Source organism: Balaenoptera borealis (assembly GCF_965194805.1).
Source record: "Balaenoptera borealis genome assembly, chromosome: 4".
Classification (NCBI taxonomy): Eukaryota; Metazoa; Chordata; class Mammalia; order Artiodactyla; family Balaenopteridae; genus Balaenoptera; species Balaenoptera borealis.
In genome coordinates this window covers 98,245,348-98,255,057 of record NC_138861.1, presented here as the reverse complement: position 1 = coordinate 98,255,057, position 9,710 = coordinate 98,245,348, and the positions used below count along the sequence as shown (strand labels likewise).

The window sequence follows — 9,710 nt, the reverse complement described above, 5'->3', positions numbered from 1 at the left end:
GCAGAGTGTGGCTCATTTGGACAGTTGCTTGCACTTCCAAGGGTGGATGTGGACCATTTATGTATGCCCTGTTGTCCCAGCAGGTCTGGAATCAATGTTAATAACAGAACCATTTCCCTAAAGCACCTTTTCTATCATGTTCCTCCTGGATTAAAACCCTGCAGTGACAGCCATTACCTCCAGGGAAAGGGCCGAATGCCACATATGGAATGGTAGAAGTGTCCTCCACAGCCCCTCCAAGTTCATGTGTTGAAATCCTAAGGCCCGACGTGATGGTGTTAGGAGGTGCGTCCTTTGGAAAGTGCTTAGGTCACGAGGGTGGAACCCTCATAAATGGGACCCCACAGAGCTCCCTCACTTCTTCTGCCACGTGAGATTATATAACAAGAAATTATCAGCCTGTAACCAAGAAGGCCTTCACCGAAACCCGACAGTGCTGGCACCCTGACCTTGGACTTCCAGCGTCCGAGCTGAGAAATAGATTTCTGTTGTTCGTAAGCCACTCAGTCTCAGGTAGTTTTGTTACAGCAGCCTAGATGGACTAAGACAGGCTGCAACTAAAAAACAATTGAACAAGGTATGTTAGTTTCCTGTGGCTGCCATGACAAACTTGGTGGATGAAGACAACAGAAATTTATTCTCTCATAGATCTGGAGGCCACAAGTCTGACAGCAAGGTGTCAGCAGAGTTGGTGTCTTCCAGAGGCTCTGAGGGAGAATCCTTCTCACGCCCTTCTCCTAGCTTCTGGGAGCTGCTCGCAATCGTTGGCGTTCTTCGGCCTGTGGATGGATCACTCCAATCTCCACCTCTGTCTTCATGTCACCTTCTCCTCTATGTCTTCTCTTTTTCTTTCATTGGGACACTTGTCCCTGTTGGATTTAGGGCCCACCTCAATCCAGGATGATCTTATCTCGAGACCCTTAACTTAATTACATCTTAATCACATTTTCCAAGTAACGTTGCATTCATAGGTTCCTGGGCAAGGACATATCTTTGGAGGGACACCATTCAACTCACTGCACCGTGTTTTAAATACAAAGGACTTCACTCTTTTCACCAAACAAGAAGTCTGGAGGCCTGCAGCTGCCAGCCATGGTTCATGCGGTCACCTCTCTGTGGTTCCCTCACCACGCAAGACAGCCACCTCGGCTCCTGTATCACGTCTGCACGGGGGTGGCAGCACCAGTCACATCTATCCCTGCTGTCACAAGCTTCCTCAGAACCCCCCTCAGCAGACATCTCCTCTGGAAGAAAGGCTGAGAATATGAGACGTGAGCTTTTCCTGCCTCTGCGGTGGAGGCAGGCGAGGCAGCAGAGGATTAACTGTGAGTGTTGGGTTAACCGGCCAACGGTGTCTGTCATGGGTAGGGGCACACGGTGACCAGCCCACAGTCCCTGCCCTCAGGAGCTACGCAGTACTGCCTTATTCAACCCTCATGGCAACCTTGTCTTAAAGTTTGTTCGGCTGTAAGAAATGGTCCCTGTGATGCACTGCCCAGAGCCCCCTTCAGTGAAGGACCCGCTGCCCCAGCTGCGGGCCACTGTCGGCAGATCGTCTTCAACTGTCAGACCCCTTAGGGACTGACTCAGCTGCAGTGGCTTTGCCCAAGGTCATGCCCTTCCCAGAGAGCCCCCCCCAGCCAGTGATGGTCTGTAGAGACCTGGCCATTTGGGCCCAACGGGAACAATTTTGAAGGGTCCTTCTAACTCTAGAGCTTCCCACAGTTTTATGGCCAAGTTGTGGCCCCCTGCCATTCATATGTTGAAGGCCTAAAGCCCAGGACCTCAGAATGTCCAGATAGGGCCTTTAAAGAGGACTTTAAGGTGGACCCTTATCCAGTATAATAGGTGTCCTTATAAAAAGAGGAGATTAGGACATACACACACACAGAAAAAAGACGGTCATCTACGAGCGAGAGAGAGGCCTCAGAAGAAACCAACTCTGATGACACTTCTGGTCTCCAGAATCGTGAAGAAATCATTTCTGTTGTGTAAGGCACCTAGTGTGTTCTGTTACGGCAGCCCAGCAAACTAGTCCACAGGGGCCGGCTGAGGCCGTGGGCTGCGCCCCAGCTCGGCCGCCTCCTCGGCCCACGCCTGCCTCCTCCTCTTCCCGTGCACGGTGTCCGTCCCCAGCGCCGTCCCGGGCAGCGTGGCGCCCGCTCACCTCCATCTCAGCGTCAGCTTCCGAGGCCCCACCCTGGGCCTGCACTCGCTCTAGACGTAACGGGGAGGCTGTAGGAGGGCACCGGGGAGACGGCGCAGACGCTCCAGGGCAGGGAGTGCACGGGCCTCCTGCAGGACAGAAACGGGAAGTGGAAGCTGGGAGGGAACAGCCTCTGTCTACCCGCCTGACCGTGTGTCTGTGTCTCTCTCCACCTTCTCTCACCTTAGCTCCTCTCTGAGCCACGACTTCATGCTGCAGATTCTCCCTGAAGACCTACCCTCTTCCATGGGCTCTTCTCTGCAGGAGGCTTCAGTAGGACCAGCCCCACCCCAGCCTGAGTCTCATCGGGCCACCCCTGCCATTACCCCTCTCTCGGTTCCCTTGTTCACTTTCTCAGAGGATCTGAGTGCCCCCCTCTGCTGCCCATGCGGTCGGGGTGGAGCCTCCAGGCCTCTGGGTGGTGCAGTGGGGAAGCAGGGAAAGGCGGTGGGGTAGGTGAGGCCACAGTCTCCCTGAGAGCTCTTTGGAATTTTACCGAAGAAGGAACCGAGCCCTCAGATGCCCTGCTCGCTCTCCTTTACCATCAAGAGACACTTGTCCTGTGCTGCCTTATGTTGCCCCGGTTTGATGAGAATGAGAAGAGCCTTGGAAGCCGGTGGTTGTGCTTAGACTTCGGTGCATTCTTCCTTTCTCCCCTAAACCCAAACCATGGCCCTCAGCCAGGCCCAGCTCAGAGCTGCTGCTTAACAAACATTTGTGGATTCGAGGATGCAGGCCAGGATTTCAGATCAGTTAAATTCATCTTCTTTCATGATCATAGCCCGTCATTTGCACTGCGGCAGCCATCTCCAAGAGGCAGCTGGAGGCTATGCTTCTAGACAGTATGAAATTACCTAACAGCTCTTTTTTTTTTTTAAGTTGTGGTAAAATATACATAACAAATTTACTCTTTTAACCATTTTTAAATGTACAGTTCAGTGGCATTAAGTACATTCACATTGTGCAACCGTCACCACCATCCATCTCCAGAACTTTTTCATCTCCTCCAACTGAAACTCTGTACACTAACTCCCCATTCCTACCTTCCCCCCAGCCCCAGTCAACTACCATCTACTCTCTGTCTCCATGAATTTGACTACTCCTGGTACCTCATGTAAGACTAATCATTCAATATTTGTCCTTTCTGACTGGCTTATTTCACCTAGCATAATGTCTTCAAGGTTCATTCATGTAGCCTGAGTCAAAATTTCCTTCCTTTTTAGGGCTGAGTAATATTCCATTGTATGTATATACCATGCTTTGTTTATCTAGTCATCTATCAATAGACACTTGGGTTGCTTCCATCAACAGCCATTTTTAAGAAAAAATATTAATTTAGCAGTCACTATATGCTAGGCATTGTACCCAGTTTCTAACATGCATTATTCAATTAATCTTCCCAATAACTTTAAGAATATCATTATCTTCTTTTAAGGTGAAAAAACTGAGGCTTGGAAAAATTTCGAAATTTGCCACCAGTTGCCCACAGGTAAATTTCACGGTCAGATTCCCTCCCAGGGCTGTGTGATTCCAGAGCCTATAAGCTTCCCACCCCATGTAAAGTGGCATCTGAGTAATGCAATCAGCAAGATGCTGAATGGGAAAACTATAGGACAAATGACTCCGTTCTTTCAACATATAAAATGAAAGATTTAAAAAAAAGGAAGACAGCCTAGAGTTGAAAAGAGATTTAACAGACAAATCAACCAAATTAAATGATTGGGCTTCTTTGGATTCTGATTTGAGAAAAAAAAAACTGTTGAGAAAAGTGAACAGGGGCTTCCTTGGTGGTGTAGTTGTTAAGAATCTGCCTGCCAATGCAAGGGACAGGGGTTCGAGCCCTGGTCTGGGAAGATCCCACATACCGCGGAGCAGCTAAGCCCCTGTGCCACAACTACTGAGCCTGTGCTCTAGAGCCCGCAAGCCACAACTACTGAGCCCACATGCCACAACTACTGAAGCCTGTGCACCTAGAGCCTGTGCTCTGCAACAAGAGGAGCCACCGCAGTGAGAAGCCAGTGCACTGCAGCTAAGAGTAGCCTCCGCTCACCACAACTAGAGAAAGCCCGCACACAGCAACGAAGACCCAACATAGCCAAAAATAAAAACAAACAAATAAATAAATTTATATGTAAAAAAAAGTGAACAATTGGGGAAGTTTGAACAATGTCTAGATAATCTTTGGTGATATTAAAGTAGTATTATTATTATTATTTTGGTGTACTAATGGTTTTGTGGTTGTGTTTTAGAGATGGAGTGAAAGTCTTAGACATATAAACTGAAATAATTAGAGTTGAAATTTATGATGTTGGTGTCTAGAATTTGCTTCAAAATATTCTAGAAGGAGGGATGGGCAAGGGATAGAGGGGAGATACACATGAAATAAGATTGACTTTGTGTTGATAATTGTTGGAACTTAGAGATTAAACAAGACTTAAGAGACATATCAACCCGGTGCAATGTATAGATCTTGCTCTGATCCTGATTCAAATAAATCAAGAGTGGAAAACGATCCAGGTGACAGTAAGAGAAATTTGAACTCCAAATTTTGATTGACATTAAGGAAATATTGTTAGTATTTTTAGGTGTGATGAAGCTATAGTGGTTATGTTTAAGAAAAAAAATAATTCCTATTTTTTTTTAATTTATTTTTATTTTATTTATTTTATTTTTGGCTGTGTTGGGTCTTCATTGCTGCGTGCAGGCTCTCTCTAGTTGCGGTGACTGGGGGCTACTCTTTGTTGCAGTACACAGGCTTCTCATTGCGGCGGCTTCTCTTGTTGCGGAGCACAGGCTCTAGGCACACAGGCTTCGGTAGTTGTGGCACGTGGGCTCCGTAGTTGTGGCTCGTGGGCTCTAGAGCGCAGACTCAGTAATTGTGGCTCGCGGGCTCTAGAGCGCAGACTCAGTAATTGTGGCGCACGGGCTTAGTTGCTCCGCGGCATGTGGGATCTTCCAGGAGCGGGGCTTGAACCCGTGTCCCCTGCATTGGCAGGCAGATTCTTAACCACTGTACCACCAGGGAAACCCAATAATTCCTATTTTTTAGAGATACATACTGAAACATTTATGAATGAAATGATGTGATATCTGGGATTTGCTTCAAAAATATTCTGGGAATATTTCCCAATGGGGAAAATAAGTGGGAGATATAGATCAAAAAAGATCAGCCATGTGTTGATAATTATTGAAGCTGGGTGATGGGTACTTGGGGATTCATTTTACTATTGTGTCTACTTTTGAATATGCCTGAAATTTCTGCAATGAAGAACTCAACTGCAAACATTTGTGAAAAAAATGGTATCTCATTTCTACAGGTAGGGAAACTGAGGCTTTGAGAGGTTAAGTAACAGGCCCAAGTTTCAGGCATTCAACGTTTCGGCAGACGGTTGGGGGCAGGAGTGAAAGATGGTCATCAGTTTCAACTCAGGAGACAAGGGGTTAACCTCTGGAACACCTGCTCTTCCTGCCAGTCCGGGGCCCACTTTTTTCTTCTGTTATTAGTGCCTTGACTTTTCTTGGGAGACCAAATTCCCCTATTCTTAGCCATGTGAGTGGGAGGCTGATCCCAAGTCTGTCTCCACCTCCAGGGCTGGATACATAACCCGGGTCTGAACAATCAGATTGTTCTACTCTTTGCTCATGGTGGTTGCCTCAAAGAAGGGGATCTGAGTTGATCCAATGAGATTCCATCCTTGGAGTTTTCTAGAGGTAGAAGGAGACGCTCCTTTTCCTCTGGAATTGCTAAAGAATAGTAGCAGCAATGAGAAGACTAGATATTGAAAGCTTACTATGTGCTGGGCAGTGTGCTAAGCCCTTTACACATATTTACTCATATGTTAATTATTATTATCTGTTATTAATGAGTCCCCCTTTTACAGATGAGAACACTGAGGCACAGAGAGATTAAGAGATCTGGTGAGGATCTCAAGCTGCTGGAGGCCACTAGATGAAGACAATCTGCCTGAGGTAAAGTCAACGTTGAAGGGAAAAAAATTAGCTACCAGGAGACCAAGTCCCGCTGATGTCACTTGAGTCCCTGGATTTGAGCCCTTGGAGTCAGCTTTACCTTGGACTTTTCTGTTTCTTGAGCCAGTACTTTTTCTTTATTAGTACAAGCCAATTTAAGTTGAATATCAGCATTTTGCAGCTCAAAGAGACTTGACCCATAAAGTGATGGAGGACATTGAATGCCAGGGGCAGAGGAAGGGAGAGAATGAAGAAGAACCGATATAAATTGCCTATCATAAGGCAGGCATTGAGCTGGAAGTTTTGCATACACTATCTCACTTAAGCTTTACAAGAACCTGTTAGATGAGTAGTGTCCTCATTCTATAAATTAGGAAAATGAGGTTATGAAGTGTTAAGTCCATTGGTGCATTAAACAAATATTTCATTCTGGGCCAGGTACTCTGATAGGTACTGAAAATTCAAAGATAACAGCAGTAATAATCACTATAGCTCACATTTACTGAGTGCTTAACTGTGTGCCAGATGCTGTTCTAAGCAACTGGCATGCATCATCGCATTTAATCCACTGAACAAACTTGTGAAGTAAGTTTTATCATCATCCCCATTTTATGGATGAGGAAACCGAGGCACAGAGAAGTTAAGTCATGTGCTCAAGGGCATGTAGCTGAGAGATGGAGGTAGGGTGACTTCAGAAGCCAGGACCCAACATGACACCACACTGCCAACCTTCCCTGCAAAAAGTTCAAGGTAACTTGCCCACAGGTCACACAACTGTAGGTAGTCCACACTGGTCTGCTTGCCCGAAAGCTCAAGGTCTTTCCTTGGCATCCTAGTGCCATTGCACATTAGAGTGGAGTTGGAGTTGGGCTTTGCAGGAAATCAGGAGCCATGAGATGGTCTGGGGGGAAAATGATGTTCTCATTAAAATTGTTCCATCTTTCAAAGAAGGTCTGAATTTACACTGACCACAAGGCAAAAACATATCCCTATATATATCCCCCAGGGGCCACACCTTAGTGTGGTTTACACTTGTGCCATGACGCACAGAAGTGAGTTTCAATTCTGTTTTTAGGGAGAGAACTTCCTGTTTGTCCCAGCCCTGACCCCTTGCAGCAGGACACACTGCTGGCTAGCCTACAGGACTTAGCATTCACTCGTCTTTTCTTTCAAACTGTCCTTGGCCCTTACCCACCTACTCTGGTAATAATTCTCCTCTTTCCTTTGCCAGCTGACCTTCCTCCATCCCACATGGGTCTGCTGGGTCTACTGATCACAGGACGCACTTACCCAGAGGGTAGCTAACCCTGGGCTGTCGTGATGGGTTCATGGAGCAGGAATGCCACCCTAAGAGGATCAGTCAGACTCCTGGGATTTTACGTCTGGCACTAGGAGAGAGGAGCTTACTTTTTACTGAGATTGGATGATGTAAACCTGAACCTGTCCGTGATCATACTCGCCCTCTCCCCTCGACACCCCCAAAAGCCACGTGACGGCAGCTCATCTTCTGCAATACGTATGAGCCCAATATCCCAAGAAAAGCAGGGCTGAGAAATGGATGCAAAGACACACAGAGAGGGAATATTACTGAGTCTCTGCATCCAGTCATTCCTGAGATCAACTCCATTCCAGGAACTCCCAGTTTATGGAGTCAATAAATATTCCTTCTGCTGAAATTGGCTTGACTTGAGTTTCTACTGCTTGCAACCCAAAGAGTTCTGGCTAAGACTTGCTTCATTACCCAGAGGCTTCCTTCGTCATGGCTTGTTCTTCTGGCTTTTCTCACTTTTAACTTTCACAAATGGCAGTAAGTCAGAATGTGTGTGAAGATCTAACAACAAGGAGACTGACCGCAGAATTATTTATTATGGTAAAAATTTTGGAAAAAACTTAGATGGCCCATTATAAGGGATTGTTCACCTGTACAACCACCTCAGGTCTCATAAGTTTGTGGGTAAAAAGTGACGTCTAGTGATGTAAATGCCCAGAATATGATACCCACACAGTGGTCCAGCTCCACCCAGAGTTCCCCATGGTTATATCTGGGGGTCCCCATGGTGCTATCTCACATAAGTTCAAGCACAGGCTCACTTGTATTTTTCAGCTCTGGTTTCCTCCTTGAGACATTTCACCACTGCCCGGGCCTCTCTGGGAAAACACTGCTCCTCTGTGTGAAGCCATCCTTTGGGGTGGCCGCCCCCGGACTCCAGGCATCAGAGCTGGGCTAGGTCCACGGGAGTGGGAGAAGCAGGGAAGGGAATCACCCTGGTGTTCAACAAGTTTCACCATTTCCTTTTTTCTGCTAATAGGTCCCATGACCCAGGCCTGGCCAGTCAGAGCTCCCTCTCCCCCTGACAACAGTGAGCGGTGAAGTGACATGGGACCCAAACAGGACGCTTCAGAACCCTTGGTATTGATCCCTGGGACCAGGGCAGAAAGATATTCATTCTCTCTCTCTATAGATAGATAGATAGATAGATAGACAGATAGATAGATAAATAGAGATATGCATATATATATATATATATATATAATCAGTTTATTATAAAAGGATAGAACTCTGGAAGAGTCAGGTGGAAGAGATGAATAGGGTAAGGTGTGCGGGGAGCATACAGAGTTTCCACACCCTCTTCCAGAGCTTTCCTCTCCCCAAATCTCCATGTGTTCACCAACTCAGAAGCTCCATACTCTCATTTTTCATTGTGATTTCTAAGCAGGAGCTCATGGGGCTACACCTATAATAAGAAAATCCAGGAGCTATTGGATGGCCTGTGTGTTACCTTGTAGATGGAGGTGCAGAGAAAGCTGGTTTGCAGGGACCAGGGGTGGAGCAGATGTACAGAAAGGAGCAGAGAGAAGAGACAGTCTTGGCAGCCTCCCATCTAGTTCCTGGTTCTAGGTCTTTCCTGAGGTTCTGCTGCATCCCTGACCTTGGACGTCAGAGGACACACTGGAATTACCCAGCAACTCCCAACTTTTGCTGATGCTCACTTTAAATGGTCTTCGCTTTTTGGTAACCCTAAGTGTCCTAATGTATGAACTGTTTTCCTTTCTTCTTCAGATACCTGTGCATAAAACTCCCTTCTCCCTTAGTTGCATAAAAACAACTGACCAAAGTAAACCAGCACATGCAAACCCACCTGGGTCACCAGCCCCAAGCCTGGCATCATACCTGGCCAAATGAGATCCCTTGAAACACAACCTAGAACCCACAATTCCTCCTACATTAAATCTAAATATAATAAATAACAGTCACTAATGCTAACTTGCTCAAGGTTGTCAAATATGGAAGAGATAGGAGAGCCAGTATTGAAACCCATGTCCATCTCTATAGAAAGGCGTTTAACCCTTTTCTGTATTTGCATATCAATCTCTTTTAGCTCAGAGAAGTCATCTGTGAAATGCTTATGGTTTTGGAGGTAAAGAGCTGAACAGGGGCGGCCCCTGGGTTCAACGCAGGCAGCCAGCACCTCTGGTTGACCAGCCCTCACTGCCATCTGCTAGGCCAGGCCGGGGGGACCAGGTGCCCCGCCGT

General features: G+C 46.7%; 1 long non-coding RNA gene across 1 annotated transcript; it reads left to right on the top strand.

Annotated features, from left to right (window-relative positions):
• Positions 1-1,358: 1,358 nt before the first annotated feature.
• On the top strand, positions 1,359-7,851 carry LOC309628140. The gene is made up of 2 exons (XR_014244197.1): positions 1,359-3,320; positions 6,088-7,851. It is a non-coding gene; the product is annotated as an uncharacterized lncRNA (long non-coding RNA).
• The last annotated feature ends 1,859 nt before the right edge of the window (positions 7,852-9,710 follow it).